The following is an 18,811-nucleotide window of genomic DNA, read 5'->3' as shown; positions in this document are numbered from 1 at the left end:
ATTTTTAGTTTATTTTGAATTTAGAGACCCAGTACTGCTCCGATATTTATTTAAATTTTGTTTTTTATATGTCTAAATTTTGTCGGTATATTTAGAGCATTACGCTGTACAAAGATTTTTTTCTCATATGAGAAAAATTGAAATATATGAGATAATCGTTACATCGGATTTAGATGGTTTACCAAATACAAATAGAGCTCTGTGAGAAAAAAATGAAGTCCTTGTGGAAAGATCATTCGGATTAATGACTTACAAACATCCAAATTATTATATTTTTTTTTATTTAAATCTTACAATTGAAAAACACGAATACAATAAAATAATCGATTTCAAGAAAATAAAAATAATAATGCAGACGATGAAGCAAATTATGTTTGTGTCTCGCGATGCTCTTAAACATTCAGGGAAAAATTGCACCGTATATAGAAAAAAAGACACATACGAACGCATTTAAATGAAAATTAGACCAGAAGCGGGTCTCAAGGTTATATTTTTTTCGAAATTTCCAGTAAATATATTAATTTTTTTTGTACCGCATATTTATTTATTTTTATTACATTTTTTGATGAAAATATTGTTTGAATATATTTATCGATACACCTTAGTAAGATTGAGAATGGCGTGAAAAAAACGAGAAGGTGCATTTTTCACCATAGATCCTATGGTGTACCATATAAGGACTCAAATATATGGTACTACTGCCAAAATGTTTTATTTAGTACTCTATACAATATTTTCCATACAGCTGGTGATTCGGTTTGGAGGCACTTTTTACTCCCTTACCTAACCTTACCCTTTGGAAATATAAAAAAATATTTTTTGGTGCCGCGCAACACTGTAAATCACACATATCTAGAAAAGCCAGGAACACATTTAAATATGAATTAGAGTTATACTGAATCTCTAAACCCCATTTTTTTTTTAGAAAATTTCAATATTTTTTTAGTACTTAATTTTTTGATAAAAAATTCTTTTGATAATTTTGATTGATACACCGTAGTAAGATGCAAATTCAGTCTTTTTTTCAAATTTTTATTTCGAAGCTTTTCAGGATGGCGTGAAATAAACGAAAAGGTACGTTTTTCATTATAGATCCTACGTCAAACCACATAGGGGTTCAAATAAACCGCCAAAATTTCTTATTTAATATCCTATACAATATTTGCCATACAGCTGATCTGGTTTGGGGGCACTTTTTACTTCCTTACTCGGCCAGGCCCTTTGTTAGGGAACACCGATCGAATGCACCCAATGCTGTCCCCTGCGACTTCTTAGATAGAGTTCAACCGGTAACACTTTTCAGCAGTCAAAAGTTTATACTAAAGGTAAAGTTGGCCGCATGGATGCGTTGTAGTCCACACAAAGTATTTTGATTGAACAACACGAAAGTTGATGAATAAACCTGTATTTAGAAGTGTCTAAACGATTTCCGGGAGCTCATTATGCAAATGTGATATATAAACATGGAAGTTGTTTTTTTCCAAACGGACTATTCCGAATTATTATTCAAATTATCACAGGAACTAGCAATAAGTCTTCCTTTTTTCACGAAGTTTTTTTCTGACATCAGCATTGTTTTATAAATTCTATCCAATCATAACTCGTTTATGCATAATGAAATTTATTTCCATAAGCGTTCTGAATAAAATTTCGATAAAAGCAATCTATGTTAAATAAATTCCTGCTTAGAACAACGAATGGTGCCATCGAACTATACGTCGTAAAATTCTGACTTCCGCTGGGACCTGCCCCAACTGAAAACAAACTTCTCTTATGCAACCCGTGGTGACTCAAGGCTGGTACCGTGAAGCACATACTCGCTCATCTCGAGTGAATCAGCCCTTTATGGATTTTACACGAATTGAGGTCCGCCTGTTAACCACCGCGTTCTGGTGACTAATACACCCGCTGCGGAGATTTGTTTTGATCACAAACTCTACCACCATCGCAGGTTCAAGTTCCCCGATCCCCGTTTCATCTCCTCGAGACAACTTCATACAAATAGTAACCGATCCGGCTCAGGTTCTGAAAGGTTGCTGTTGTTGATCCGCGCGGCATCCCCACGTAAATATATGCACTGTTTTGTGCTGAGCGAATGCAAATCACCGCTCCGGAACGACAGTTGGCCGGCTTTGCCACACAGTCTAGAACAAGATAAATCTTGCCATAATGTAGGAAGCGGACAACACCTAAAAATAAAGGCATCAGATGGGGCAAAATATCCGATCATGCTTGTTGTGAAGGTGTTCCCATTGTGTAAGAACGTATCCCTGTACCAGTCCCCTCCCACTCGATATAGTTGTTACGTGACAGAGTTGTGATACGATCACACGTTTATTTCGCTTTCAACTTCACTTTCAAAACCGCCAAGATCGAGGCACGCTCTACCCGGTATTGTATGCATATGTGTGAGATGAAAAAAAAAACAAGACCAAGAGATTTAATATAGTACGGTTTCGATATTTACCGCTAATTGATGCTGCCCCGATTGCGCCGAGTTCACGGCGGGTGATTTCCTCATTTCAGAGCCGGCCGGTTCACCATCATGCGTGCGTTGAGAGCAAGCAGCTTAAGCTTGAAGAGGTCGGTGGGTGTGACAGATCACTGCACTTCCCACGGAAGTATCACGCTATTTTGCTGACGTCATTTGAATACGCACGTACGAGTGGATGTTATAAGTGTATAATTTTGTTTTTGCTACGCTTCTCATATGCAAACAATATACGGTTTGTTCACCTAGAAGTTGGAATATTTAAATCATAACACTTTGCTAATACCAGAACAATCGGGATATCGGGAAGGTCATTCCTGTGAAACCGCATTGAACTTGGTGTTAGCAAAATGGAAAGATAATTTAAAATGTAAAGAGACCATCATTGCTGTTTTCTTGGATCTAAAACGCGCTTTCGAGACAATTTCTAGGCCCTTGTTGTTGAACACGATTAAGCGCTTTGGAATTACGAGTACTGCATATAAATGGTTTGAATGTTATTTGTATGACAAAACCCAACGGACTATTTTTAACGATTTCATTTCCAGCCCCGTAGGGAATAATCTTGGAGTACCTCAGGGAAGTGTATTAGGGCCCATTTTATTTATTATGTACATTAATTTTTTTTTAATTCTTTATTTGAGAGGCTTTCAGCCTCCTGGGCTGGTTCGCCTCTGTAGCGACGGCAGTAGACATTGCCGCATGGTTAAACAAATGACATAAAATATACATAAAAATTAACATAAATTTGAAATGGAACGAACAACAATTTGAACTAGAATAATAACATTAGGAACATCTTAAAACATTTTTAACTAATTAAATAAAAATTATTGGTGTTTCTCCACTTGCTGCCTACTTGCTGGATCAGATGGCTAGGATGTCCTCGGACCATGGCTCCAGGCCAGTGGAGAGGAAGCCTTGCCGTTGAAGATGCCGAAGTGTTCTTATTCCCCTTCATCGTGGAGGGGAAGGAACAAGGATCTTCGTGACTGATCCATTGTTCACGTGTTAGATCCTGAAGAACAATTCGGCATCTTTTAAATAGCAGAAAAGCGCTGCCACCCTCGCGGAATCGTCGCTTATGTACATTAATGACATGCGACGAGTTTTACGATTTTGTGATATCAATCTTTTTGCAGATGATACTGTATTATTCATTGCAGCTAATGATTTAAATCAGGTCGCGTCACATTTAAATGGAGATTTGCATTCTTTAAGTAGATGGTTGAAGTATAAGCAATTAAAATTGAACATAAGTAAAACGAAATATATGGTAATCTCTCGAAATCGTTCAAATGAAAACGTCTCTATTGTTATTGATGATGAGACTATTGATCGCGTTCGGGAAATTAAATATCTTGGCGTGATTATTGATGACAAATTCAAGTTCAATACTCACATAGACATTGTCATCAAGAAAATTTGCCAAGAAGTATGGAATCTTATGCCGATTGAAAAACGATTTAAATATTTGCAGCAAAATACAGCCATACAAATCAATCATCTCTCCTCATTTAGACTTTTGCTCTTCCATTTTATTTCTGGCCAATGAAACACAAATATCGAGATTACAGCGTTTGCAAAATAAAATAATGCGGTTGATACTAAAATGTAACAGATTCACTACCTCATCTTTAATGTTGGACGCTCTGCAATGGTTAACCGTGAAGCAAAGGATTGTTTATTTAACTATGGTGTTCATTTTCGAAGTAGTTAAAGGTTTGCTGCCTCGATATTTGTGTGATCGAGTTGAAAGAGGAAGTGACTTTCACAGTCATAACACAAGAAACGCGAATGAATTGAGAACACCCAATTTCTTGACATGTGCTTCACAAAATTCCTTGTATTTCAAAGGTATAAATGTGTTCAACTCGATGCCGAGACATATTAAACGTGCAACAACACTTACAGAACTTAATAGGCACTGTATTTCACACGTGAAAGCTGTGTTTCATTAACAGCCGACTGATATATTTTTCAATTTTATGACGAAGATTGTTACTGACGAAGTTTTATACGAACGGATAATTTAATGTGGGATTTTTTTTTGCAGTTTGTTTTAAATATTTTCAATTTTCCTGACGAAGTTTTTTTTTGAACGGATTATATTATGCAAACTTTATCTTTTTTTTAATTTGTATTTATGTCCTCTCTATTATGTCCGTCATGATCCTGGTGATGATGGACTATTTTTATTTTTATTTTGTTGTTTTATATTATATTAATTTAAAAAAATAAAAGTAGTCTACATTAGTTTGAGCGTCGCGCGCGTAACACAGATATAAAGGATATTAAATTGAAAGTTTTCCAAGTGCCGGTCTAGAAATTTTTCGTTAAGGAAATTTTCTCGATTTCTCTGGTTGAGGATATTCATAGTCAATCCAATACAAGGGTGGCGGTTGGGCTTGTGCTCTGGTGGACCACTCGGCTGCAAGGGCCTCGTCGGGACCGTATCGGCTCTGTGGCGGACATGACTGAGTATTGGCTTGTCATTTGACATTGTAATTTTTTGAACTTATATCTGTAAATAAAATCAGTTCGTTGTTTTTTATTTGTTTGCCTAACTGATTTCAATGCTGAAAAAAATAACTAAATTAACTTTTAGATAACTCGTCTTGCTCAAATCTCTGTAGGGGAAGAAGGCGGGACCATCATCATCACCATCATCTATGATCCCACTCTATTACCTCAAGTTATCTTCTACATGTAATAATGATGCACTTGTAATGTTTGTTTATATCGTTAGGTTGCAAGGTTTTTTGTCATTTCAGTTCTTGAAAGTGAAACTCAACCAAATAATAATAAAAATGCACATATTTCTTCTTGTTTGATAAAAACACCTCGTCATTTCAACTTAGTAAAAAAATATTAGATGTCATTTGGGACAGTTGCCTCTGTGGACTTGAGGAGTTAGCGTCATATATCTAATGTAAGATTTTCGAGTATGATCCCCGTTCTGCCCGGGATTTTTGGTCATAAAAAATTCTTCCGACGATGGTACACGCAATCTTCTTACTTGTGTGCTGACTTGAAAAAAGACAAAAATAATTCAGCCAAGAACACATTTATACATGTGCAAATTGAAAAAATCAAACGACAGATTTTCGGTCACGGAAATCTTATCTATTCATTTTTCGCCTTTCTTGTTGATTGCAAGATTTTCGAACTGGTTCTAAAATATTGGTAGCATTTATTTTTATTATTTTATTATTTAAATATAACCCTTGCACTCATTTTAATATCAATAGTGTTACCGTTTCAATTTAAATATATAACATGTTTCTCTTTGATGGAACGTTCTATTCGTTGTAATCATATACACGTCTTAAATAAATTTCAAGTAACGGGGCCGAAGTCCTCATCTAACATGGGCAAGAAACCGAGGTGCCCTCAAGCCGCCAAGTCGGCCGCCGACCCGCCGTCGGAAGCGGCGGCTTCTCGCAAGCAAACCTGTGCTTCACCGATTGCTCGGTTAGTTTGAAACATAGGAGATGATCCTTTAGCATGATCAACATATGTTTGTTCGGTTAATTTTAGCCTTGAAATATAAATGATATATTACAAAACAAAAAATAACCGGACAAACGCGTTGCACCAGACAAACGTACGCCATTTGACGCTCACTAACACCTAGGTAAAGGACCGTAAAGTAAGAAAAAAAAATGCCATTTAATCGGCTCTTACCTTACGTTGACCATTTCGATTCCACAATTGATATTTTTTCTTTCAAAAAAAAATAAATTTCAGCTTATTTTCAGCCCAAAAATTTCCGGAAAAACACCACATTGATTGCAAAATTGGACATGTAAAAGTATAAATGACATTCATTGAAACCTCGATATCCTCTAAATATCACATATGATTTTTTCATTTAACTCCAGGGCAGAATAGACTCAAATTTTCAGCAATGCATCAAACACATTACTTATTTTTCTATTGCAAATGCTAGTTACGGATTTTTCGGTTACCGTTGCTCGATGACATCACGCCATGAGATCACGAATTTGTTGATTTTCCAGTGAAATAAGCCTGACTCTTTCATTGCACACGTTGGGAAGAACTCACTTACAAAACTAGTTCGGTTGGTTCTCTAGTTTAAGAAACAAAACCGTTGTTTTGTATCCATCAGTTTCATATGAACTGAATATTTCACATCAAGTCAATCGAAGCTTCGTGTTGTTTGAATGAATCTCGTATTCAGCTAACTGAAATTGAGCAGTACCGAAAACGCAATACTTCAAGTGGCTTTCAAACCCACGTGAAGATCCACATAATGATGTGTATCCCAGAGTCTATTAAGTAATGTCGTTGGCTGGCGTTATGTTTACACACAGCCCCAATGCTTCAACCGTTCATTCGCTTCATTGATTCAATACCGGTCGCCGCTTTCTCTGAACATTCGACCATTGGTACGCCTGCGGCATTTCCACTTCACCGTTTCAATATCCATTCTGTTCAACAACAACACACTCAATTACGAGTATCAAGGAAAGAAAGTTGAAATTAAGAAACAGCGGCGCAAGGCCTACATTTTGGTTTTTCGAGGAGAGAACAAATATTTGCCCATATTAAGGTCATCAATTTCGAAATTACATGAGAGAATGAATCCGGATCGGCGAAAGATACTGTTTTTACATTTAGATAATGAAAGGTAGATAATCTACGACAGTAATCGTAGTCCCATTCGTTGGTTTTATCATCAAATTGGATTTGCATTGTCATGCTGTCAGCCGAGGCACCCCAGAGGAACCAACAGAAGTCACGACGGAAAGACGAAACTGATCTTTGCATGTTATCTTGGCTGAAGTTGCTACAGGTGATAAGCCTCTAACAAGTCGTAATAGCGCTAAACACTTCACCTGGCTAGGGCCAATACACGCTGCACTTCAGTATGGGGAACAATAGCTCGAGGGAGAGATAAGCCACGATATGCGGTAAAGTGTAGGCGGTAGTAATGCAACCCCTGTTGCCACAGTTCGCGAGAAACAATTGAAACAAGTGAACTGGTTCTGGTACACGAGCGTCTCTTTCTTGGCAGCGTAGCAGAGCACATGAGGCGAGGCTCAATCGCTGATGGACGATCTTATTTGGCAGACTTCCCTTATCGTGCGAGCTTGCCTAAGAGTTCACGAAGAAAATTGTAGCACAGCAGCGAAATGCAATGTGAATTTATGATATAATCTTGATGCAATTTCAGGTTCGTTGTGTGTGAGCATTGCGAGTAGTAGTGTTTGCAAAAATGATAAATTATTAATGAACCCACGTCACCCGGTAGCGAGGTGCTAGAAGTTTTGTATGAGAAATGCGGCGAGATAGAAAGGGTAAACATTTGTTGATCGGTGCACCTGACAGGTACTTCCAGGCTGGTGTGAACTGTCGTAATAAGCTAGAGATGGTGTGTATTCTGTAGGTGCAAACGTGATTTGGTATACGTGTATTTTATATGAGCAGTTACCGGCAAATATGAGTACCCATCAAGTGAAAGTTATTATTTTAGTGAAAATCTAGATCTAATGACCGAAAATGCTGCATCAATAACGAGAATTCTGTTATTGAAATTAATCATTGATAAAATAACTTCATTTGTGATGTCATACTCGAAAAACTTTTTTTGCCAAAATTCGACATTCTGGGATGGTTTTTTTTCGAAATACGAGGCAGAAAGTATTGTTTTGGCTGCCAATAAAAATAGGTATCTCGATTCTTCATTCGGACCTTGCTGCAAAATGTGGATTTGCACGATAATATTAGCTCAATCGGATTTCATTTACTAGTGTCGCAGACGTTAAAATTTGATTTTTTTGAAAACTGAAAAATCACAGGGAATCAGGGTTTTCAAACATTTTTTTTGACGACAAATGCCTTATTATTGCACAAAACGTTAATATTGGGTTGGGGAAAAAGAAATGTTGTATATTGACATTAGACATCAATTGAATATAGGCTACCCAAAATCATTTGTTTACCAACATATCATTTGCGAGTTTACCAACATATCATTTGCGAGGATTGAAATCGTTGAAATCACGGAGATAGTATGCTTTATTTCTAACTGCATGAGCGATTTTCATATTTCGGTTTCACATGGAGCTGTTTACATTTAACATGGAATTTAAAGTTAGCCACTATTCGACTATATAACCGGACCGAGTTGTAAACAACAGTAATTGATGGAACCAAAATGTCAGTGAACCGCAGCAATATTGGTACACTGGCAATATAAGGGATTTGATGTTTTAGTCATACCCCTGATCTTGTGTTGTACGTATCGCATCGGGTCGTACTATACCGAGATGGGAAATGAAAGTTGGGAAGATTTTTTAAGTCTGTGACGTCACAGATTTTGTTTATGTATGTTTACATTTCTTATAATAGTCCACTACATATGAAAAGTGTTTAATTAAAAGTAAAAATAAGCAAATAAAATGAACGAACTATGTATGTTACTTTTCTTATAATAGTCCACTACATATGAAAATTTTACTTCTCGTTACCTCGACCAAAAACGTAAACGAACAAAGTCAGAGTCACACAATCTTTTGTTCCTTTTACGGATAAACATTTGACAGTGCATGGGAGAAAAGGTTGCAATTATCTTTCATGTAAAATAAACTTGAAAAATAAATTTAATTGACTCCGTATGACTTAGATTGAAACGAAAAGTTTTCCGCTTGCGTCTTCGTTTCAGACGACTGAAGTTTTCTGCACCCTAACTGTGAAAAAAGTAATTACAATTTCTGACAAAAGTCAAACTTCCATGAAGTTAGTCTAGAATCCAAACACATTAGAATACTATTTCTGAAATCAAAAAAAAAAATAAACATTTTAGTTCGTGATATGTTGTGCTTTTTTCATAATGCGAAAAATATGATTTGGAAATCTGTCATTAGCTTCTGTATATCCTCTTTCAACGTTATTCGTTGACACATTCAATTTTGTACCATTTGAGTAGCCGACTGGTATGTCTGGTATGTGAACTTCCTATCTTCTTGGCTTTAGTAGCCAGGTTCAACACAACCAAAACCCGTGAATCTTCCCACCTTCTGTTCTTCATCTCGGTACTATACGGCTATTTAAAGACGACAATCTGAGCTACAAGTGTCGTTTTGACAGTGTTGTGATTGTCCTTTTCAGTCTCAAGTTATAGCGCGTCAAAGATGGAGTCCACCAAGCAAAAAATTCGCCATATTTTACGTTTTCACTACCTGCGAGGTAAAACTGCAACGAAGGCGGCCGAAAAAACTCGTGTAGTTTATGGACCCGATACTGTAACGATTCGCACAGCACAGCGTTGGTTTGCTCGATTTCGTTCTGGTGTAATGGCTGTCGAAGATACACCCCGTACTGGTAGGACAATCGTCGTGGAAACCGATAAAATCGTTGAAATCATCCAAGTAGACCGGCATGTGAGCACTCGCTCGATTGGCCAGGAACTTGGTATAGACCATAAAACCGTTTGGAACCATTTGCAGAAGATTGGATTCCAAAAAAAGCTGGATGTATGGGTGCCACACGAGTTGGCGCAAAAAAATCTTTTAGACCGAATCAACGCCTGCGATGCACAGCTGAAACGGAACGAACTCAACCCATTTTTGAAGAAGATGGTGACTGGTGATGAAAAGTGGATCACGTACGACAACCTAAACGAAAAAAGTCGTGGTCGAAGCGCGGTGAGCCGGCTCAAAGCATCGCCAAGCCCGGATTGACGGCCAGGAAGGTTTTGTTGTGTGTTTGGTGGGATTGGAAGGGAATCATCCACTATGAGCTGCTCAACTATGGCCAGACCCTCAGCTCGGTTCTCCACTGTGAGCAACCTGACCGTTTGAAGCAGGCGATTGACCAGAAGCGGCCAGAAATGATCAATAGGAATGGTGTTGTTTTCCACCAGGACAACGCTCGGCCTCACACATCTTTGATGACCCGCCAGAAGCTACGGGAGCTCGGATGGGATGTCCTATTGCACCCACCGTATAGTCCGGACCTGGTTCCAAGTAATTATCATCTCTTCCGGTCCATGCAAAACGCTCTTGGTGATACTAAGTTGGCCTCGAAAGAGGCTTGCGAAAACTGGCTGTCTGAGTTTTTTGCAATTAAGGAGGAGCGGTATTATAATGGTAGGGGGAAAGTTGCCTTCTAAATGGCAACAAGTTTGCGAACAAAACGGCGCATATTTGACCTAAAAATGGATAATTTTAAGTATGTTGAATAAAGCGTCAAATTTCGATCAGAAATACGACCCAACCCTATATTTACTGTCGTTTTATTTGTGAATAATTTGCTCCATCCATTACAACGCATGGCAGTATAAGTGGCAGGTTTCTCAAAAATACCCCGGAGAGTTATTTCTATGGTACTTTTCATTATAAGTAATAGGATATATAGATTTGTCTTGGCAAGGTTTCCCAAATATAACACACCGTCATCGCGATTGGATTTAGGTACATAGGTACAATTCTTCTTTTTGAATGGCACTAACGTTCCTAGAGGAACTTTGCCGTCCCAACGTGGTATTACTTCTGTCATTTTTATTAGTACTTAGTTGAGATTTCTATGCCGAATAACACGCCTTGAATGCATTCTGAGTGGCAAACTCTAGAATACGCGTGACCACAGCGCCAGTCGGAGGAAATTTCTCTGACGAAAAATTCCCCCTACCAGAACGGGAATCGAACCCGAATCCCCGGTCTGTTAGGTGTGACTCTAACCACTCGGCCACGTGAGCACAATAAAAAATAGAATATGTAGATTTCTCTCGGTGACCTTGTCAGATTTCCTAAAGATAACGTGGACAGCTATTTCGATGAAAAGTATGTCCAATAAATAATATAATATACAGTCAGTCCAGTTAATTTTACAGGTTTTCCTTCACAGGATACCTAACAATAATTTCTGCAATGACATTTTTTTGTTTCTAGTATGAAACGATCTAAGCCAATGCAAAAGACCATTTTAACGCAAGTTATTGGTGAGCGGGAAGGTGGATTCATGTGCACTGCTGACAAAGAAAAGAGTACAAGGGAAAATAAAATCATACATACAAGCAGATTCAGTTTATTTTGACTTGCTCGTTATTTGTTATTTTGTTATTTTGTGCAATTTGGTTAGTTCAGGTCAATCACGGAGAGCAACTACGAATTGTACAGTCTACCCAAGCTCAAACTAAAAACGTCAATTTTTACTGTCGTTCTGGAAAAAAAAAAATTGCCAAAACAAAATTTTTTTCATCTGAAAAGTTGATTTTTGACAATTTTTTTAGTTTTAGATGAGTGATAAGTGTAGTTCTCGAAGTATCATGCAATTTTAAGACATTTGGCATCAAACTTTTTTGTTTTTGAAAAGTTCGGTTTCCTTTACTCCCCCTTTGGGTGATTTTTTGTTTTTAAAAAACTCAAACTTTGGCTGATATTTTGCATAGGGTGTTTTTTCAAGGTGGTAAACATTTTGTATGAGGTAATTTTTTGAAAATTTTAGGATCGATTTTTCCCTTGCATTCATTGGCACCCTACTATCCCGCTTCCGCTTCCTTCCATACTGTTTCAAAATGCCGCTCTCCTCACCAGATAACGACCAAACCAAACCAAACCGCGACCAAACGACTGCACTAGCAGTTTACTAGCTATGGATATATAAATCATCATATATAGAGAAGTCCTCGAATGCGGTTAGTAAAAAAGAACAAAATTGTCTGTGCAAAAATTTCGTATTCTGCCAAATTATGTTTAAATGTGTGACTTATATCAGTGTAAGATACAAAACATTATAGCATATTTGTGGTAGCTTCAAAATGAGAAATGGTCATAAACTACTTTTACGGTGTGCATGGACGTGTAAAATATTTGACCTTCGGACAAACAGCTTACGACCACCTTTACACAAGTTTAAAATGCAAACCTAACAATTAATTGCACTGCTTTTACTGTAGGGGAAATCAGGGTGAAACCGACACCCTCTGACTTTGACACAATTGCCATTTCATACGTTTCGAGTCGCCATACAGGTGCTGAAGCCGAGTTCCTGTCAAAACAAATAAAAGCAAAATGATCAGCAGATTGGAAACAGTCCGTGTAAAATTTCGTTTGTGGAATTCAAGTGTTTTAAAAGTAATTTTTTTTTTCAATTCGATACTTTTCATGAGTCTAACTCAATGTCCTTGAAAAAAGGTAATGAAGATGGTAGAGTTTCGAGCGACATAGCATGCGCTGCCATAACTATTTCTCAAATAGTGACGTCAGTCGTTTTGTTTATCTTTGATTGCCCACCGCATCCATGTGAAAATGCTATTTTCAGGAAGTCATTTATCAATTAAAAACGTACATATTTCAGAGTTCCCGCTGAATACGAGACTAATGTGATAGCGTGCAGTGAATATTTGTGAAATCACGTCGAAAAAGACGAATAAAAGTGATATTTCCATGTGCCATTTTAGCTCCCCCGCGTTCATATAAACAAACGAAGTTTCATTATTTTAACGTAGTGGAGGCGATCTGGCGTAGTGGTAACATCCATGCCTCTCACGCTAAAGGTCACGAGTTCAATTCTCACTCCCGACATTCTTCCAAAAATGGAAGTAAAAGTGACGAACCAGCCTAATGAGTTAAAAATCACTATAATACAGATAAAAAAAAAAATATTTTAACGTTACGAAGTTGATGTTTCGAAGGCTCTCATTGTCGGTGTGTATATTGTGAGAGAATAATCGCCAATTAATCAAAATTGCACCGAAAATGTAAGCATACGACTGCTCTCTGGACCTTTTTACCACATATATAAACTAAACAAGCCACAATACAGTTGTTATCTGTTAAAAAACAAACAGTTGAATGATTTCATGAGAATTTAGGCTCAAATTATCATGCAACCATGAGTACTATGGACATTGTTTTGTTTCTTCCATATACATTCCATATCGCATGCAAATAATTTCGACACGATATTTTGCTTGCCAATACAGATATACTTCGCTTAGGCGTTGTGCACAAATTACGTAACGCTAAAAATCCGGATTTTGGACCCCCTCCCTCCCTACGTAACGCAATTTCCTATCTCTAATACACATAAAGTAACGCAACCTCGACCCCCCTCCCCCCCTTATCGCGTTACGTAATTTGTGCACGACGCCTTACTGCTCCACCTCGATATGTACCTCATTGAGTCTAACTCATCTTAGAACGGTGTTCAGTGTATTCCGTGAGAATACACTGGATATTTTTGTTGCTTATAGATGCTCAAAAGTTTTCTATTGAAATTAAAAGCACTATTGGGGTAAAACCGATACCCGGTTTGGGTTTCACTAACAGGGAACACGAGTCCTTATTTTTTTGTTGCTGCGTGTTTATGTTTTAGGACAAAAGAGCAGAGACGAGTGAATCATTTCATCAAAAAAACAGGAAGTGGGTTATATCTATGGTATAACCGCAAGGGTGACGTAGGACTATCGTTGATTTAGAGATCATTTGTATGAAGTTGAATCTGAATTCATTCTGAATGAATGAATATTTGGAGAACTTCGAAAACGAGAGCGTTACGTTGGAGGCACAAGGTTACGTTGGAGCGTTACGTTATGCATCCAATATTGGATACGGAAATATCCTACTGATGGGGAAGAATAATCTTCAGAAGCTATCCTGTTGATTGCGATTGATTGAAAAATCACAAAACCTAATGTATTTGGTCACAGTGTTACATGGATAGAAAACATTAAAATAAACTCTTTCATATGAATGTAATTTTAAATTCCCAGAGGAACTGGCAGATTATTTTCAGTAACGATTAGATATTTCCACATTTTCCTCGATACTGGAAGCCCACCAGTGGTTAATGCTAACTCGATAACCATCTGTTAATAGCACTTGATTGAAACATATTTGGTCATAGTGTTACATGGATAGAAAACATTCAAATAAACTCTTTCACATGAATGTATTTTTAAATTCCTAGAGGAACTGGCAGATTATTTTCCGGATCTTTCTCGATCCAAACGGAAAGAATTCCGTGCGTGTATGTGTGTGTGTATGTGTGTGTGTGTGTGTGTGTGTAGCGGCTGCTTAGAGATCTTCCCGGGGAACCGTTTGTAGCATCACTCTCCTCCTGATGGATTCCCTTCTAGCCTAAGGTGCACAAACAGGCTCTTGGTGACACCGTTCATCCGCGCTTTCATGATAAATGAAGAGCTTCACCACAACAGCGACAACATGCTCCAATCGCTGTTCAATTAGAACTGAGTGGATTTCCGAGCGGCGCTCGCTTATATACCGATTGGTGATTTCAATAGCCTATTTTGAAAGCAAATTTAAGACTATTGAAACAAGTTTTTGGATCAGAAAGTAACAAGTATAGAACGCGTAGACATTTTATCTTTCGAATGAAGTGTTTATCATACCATTTCGTTCAGTTGTTTAGGAGCTATTAACACTCAAATTCTCGGTCTCCGGCGTAACGCTTTCGTTTTCGAAACTTTGATTTTACACCCTGGTATAGAAATGAAAGACGTAGTCCTACGTCAAAAAAGGCTGCCAGGCGCCATCTCGATCAACGCTCTTCGGCCATCTCCGGTGGATGTTCACTAGGTTGCCAATAGTAATGGTCATCTCGATTTTCAAAAAGTTACCCCATATAAAATGTTCACCAGCACAAAAAAACACCTTTTGCAAAAGATTAGTTCAATCGGACTCAAGGGAGGGTGGTGCAAAGCGGTCAAAGTTTGAGCTTTTTTTTAATCGAAAAATTACCCAAGGGGGGTTTCGAAAAAAAATTGATGCCAAATGTTGAGAGATCACCGTCATCCCAAAAAATGTTTTGTCAAAATCGACTCTCTGGGAATTGTTTTTTTCGGAATATGAGGCAAAACATATGGTTTAGGGTGCTAATGAAAACGCTCATATCGATTTTTCATATAGCAAAAAAAATCTTTTTTTTGGGATACAATATTAACACTAGTTTTACTGACGTTTATTATATACCTATCTCTACGAACAAGTGTCATTTTGACGCAACACACATATAACATCTTTTAGAAAGCAATTTAATCATATACTATGAGTAAAATATGAAAATATTTAAACTTGAGGTTCACAATAGTATTATTAATCCAAAAAAGACTCTAGTATTTCATCTTTCAACTCGAACTAAACAACTGGAACTTTTGAGATCTCTTCGCACTCTGACATCAATAGGCATTCTGCGTTTCATTACTTCTATTGTTGCTTTTCGGCAACAGTTATTTATCGCTTGTTAAATTTGAGATTACGGTATCGAATAACGGGGAAGTGGATCGAAATGTCGGTACATTCCTATATATTATTCATATATTTTGGTGTTTCCGCGTTTGCTCAAAACTCTGTCAACATAACGATCGCGTTAAATTGACAGGTATCCGTAGAGATAGGTATACCATATAGAGATTTTCGATATTTCAATACTTTTGGAGGAAATAGACTGCAATATTCATTCACCTCGATCAATGGATAAAAGCCAGTATAAAAGATAAAATAAAAATGCAAACGGTTTTTGTAACTTTCCTTACAAAATTCGAAATGCGTCAAATTGACGCATCCCGTAAACCTAGTGTTAAAACATTTTGCATTAAAAGAAAATTTTTGGAAACCACGATTTCCTTGGATGGTTTTTCGATTTTCAGAAAACTAAAACACTTTAACCGCTTTGCCCCACTCTCCCTTAAGTTCTTCTTGAGCTGAAACTTTGCACAGCGTGTTTTTCCGAGGTGGTGAGCATTTTGTATGGTGTAACTTTTAGGAATTTTAAGTACGATTGGCACCCTAATATACAGTCATTCCATACCATACCGATATGGTAATTCTCAGATTTTCGTGAAAGTGATAGTTTTGTTCCTTTTCGCAAAATATTAGACACGTGTTTTTTTATTTTTTCGTAAGGGCGACCATTTCGAATTTCGGATGGTACGAAAAATTAATTTTTTCCAAGTTTGTCCAAAAATTACTTTTTTCAAAACAAACCCTTTTGAACTACTAGACCGATTCAAATGATCAATACATTAAATTAAAAGTTTTGGAAACATTTGCAAAAAAAAAAGGGTTTTGTTTTTGTTATTATTGATTACATATGTTTTTTATAGTTTACATGGTCAAAGAAAGAGAGCGCTATATTTTTTTTATATTTTTTCTTGAAAACATTACATATCTTAAAATCAGAGATGTATTTCTCTCCGTTTTTGAATTGTGATTATTCAAGATTATCTTGTTTTCAGTCTTCGTTCAATATTCCTATGCGAACTACATATGTGTGACTAGGATCCTATTTTCTCACCAGTGTAATATTTTTCTCAAAAATAAATAGCTCATTGGATGAAATTGATGATTATCTAAATCGGTATTTAAAAAAAGTTATGAATTTTTGAAAATAATATTTCTGGAAAAAGAGGAAAAAATGATTTTACGGACCACCCAAAAATCGAAATAGGCACCCTAATGAAAAAAAAATACGTGTCTAATATTTTGCGATAAGGAACAAAACATGGAATGGCTGTATACGAGGTCTGTTCAAAAAGTATCGCGACTTTCGAATTTACGCCGGTTACGTACATTCGATTCTAGATTTTTTTTGTTACATCATATTGGTACTCATGTCTCTCACTTATGCTAACAAGCACGGCTATTTTGAATCAAAGTTACAACTGCGTGAGGTACTGGTCATTCACAGCATGATTCACAGACAGCATTTAGTAGCAAAAATCTGAGCCTTAGATCGCATCAATCTTTATTATGTATTAGAAGTGCTATCAAAAAGCTTTGAAGCAATTCTTTGAACATTCGATTATTTGCTCAGCAATATGAGTAAAACAACAAAATCTTTACTCGGTTACTTCTACACGCTGTAGTTCCCTGACCACCTTGCTTAGCAAAATTTTCAGTTTTTTAAATTTTTGTTTCAACTGCAGGGTGACGATTTCAACTTGATTGAAACAATTTCAATAATATTTGCCATTATGACAAAACTTCAAAAACAGAATTCAAGCAGGAAAGAATATTCACAGTTTCCGCGTTTGTTATAATTATCACAAATACTTCATGACCATGTTATATCATCACTAGATGACCCGGCAAACCTCGTCCCGCCCAAAATTTGTGTTTTCTTACTATGAGCAAGTTCATGGGTCCAATCGCAGAACTGTTCATTGATTGGTCTTCTAATCGACCCCATTGAATTTACGTTTTACTATAAAATTCCTAGTATTTCTAACAATACTCATCATTATAATAACATATTATTTTCAGACCATTCTCGTTCAAGATTTTTCAACCACTTGTAAATAACATGTTTCTCCGTTACATGGAATAAATGTTTTATACAGAAAATATGATAGAATAAAGACAGCCCTAAATCGTTAAATTCCTTCCTCGAGTTCTGCTCTTATCAACACATCCGGCGATCCTTTTTTGGTATAGATAGAAGAAGATATAGGAGTGCGTTTCATCACATTAAAATCCATTTCCAGATCAATTTCGCTAGCGCAAACATCAAACGGACTAACAGCCCTTGTCACTATGTAATTGTAGAACAAGTCTAACCACCATAGAATCATTTATTGCACCCTAAAACTTCCATATGCCAAATTTCGTTTCATTTGCTTGATTAATTCCCGAGTAATGTAGAAATTTGTATTTAATTTCTATGGCAGCCCCCCCTTAGAGAGGGGGGGCTCAAACTATCACGAAAACCATTGCCATAACATATCTTCTTGTTTTTCCATCATCATACTTTGTCGAAAAAGGCTTCAGTGTGGTTACAAACAACAACTTCAACTTATATTGAACTATATTTTGATATTTTGGTAGTTGCGGATAGATTGGTTTGCGATTTCAATGTTTTTATAGTTTGTGAGTAATTTGTATTAATAATTATTAATTACACTTGATATTTACCAAATTTTATGTCTATCTATTCTGTTGAATATGATGAATTTTTTTTTCTGAATTATGGTGACTTTCAACAGTTTTGACTGGTTTGTCACATTACTTTCATTTCTTGTAAGAATGTCGAGAGTGTGAATTGAACTCGTGACTTTTTGCGTGAACTTCCGTGAGAAAATAATGTCAAGTTTATTCAGTTAATTAACTGCAATGTTTTTAAATTGATAGTTATTCAGTAAGGAAAAAAACTAATTTTCAATGAAATTCGATTGTTTCTGATTCGTATATCAGCATTGTTCACCGGGGTCTTGTACTAATTGATATGAAATCTGTTCGAAACATAACCTTGAAGTTTGCGTAACCTTGAATGGGACTTTCTAGACTCCAGGACTCAATGTAACACTGTATCTAATCAAGTGACTAATCGCAT

The 18,811-nt window shown here is 36.8% G+C and overlaps 1 protein-coding gene across 3 annotated transcripts in view; it reads left to right on the top strand.

The window, feature by feature from the left end:
• Positions 1 to 18,811, top strand: part of LOC129778933 (uncharacterized) — a 97,691-nt gene that overhangs the window by 51,738 nt on the left and 27,142 nt on the right. The gene's annotated exons all lie outside the window — the stretch shown is intronic.

Source organism: Toxorhynchites rutilus, chromosome 3 (assembly GCF_029784135.1).
Source record: "Toxorhynchites rutilus septentrionalis strain SRP chromosome 3, ASM2978413v1, whole genome shotgun sequence".
In the NCBI taxonomy this organism is placed as follows: Eukaryota; Metazoa; Arthropoda; class Insecta; order Diptera; family Culicidae; genus Toxorhynchites; species Toxorhynchites rutilus.
The sequence above is the reverse complement of the archived record's forward strand: the minus strand, read 5'-3'. Positions and strand labels throughout refer to the sequence as shown.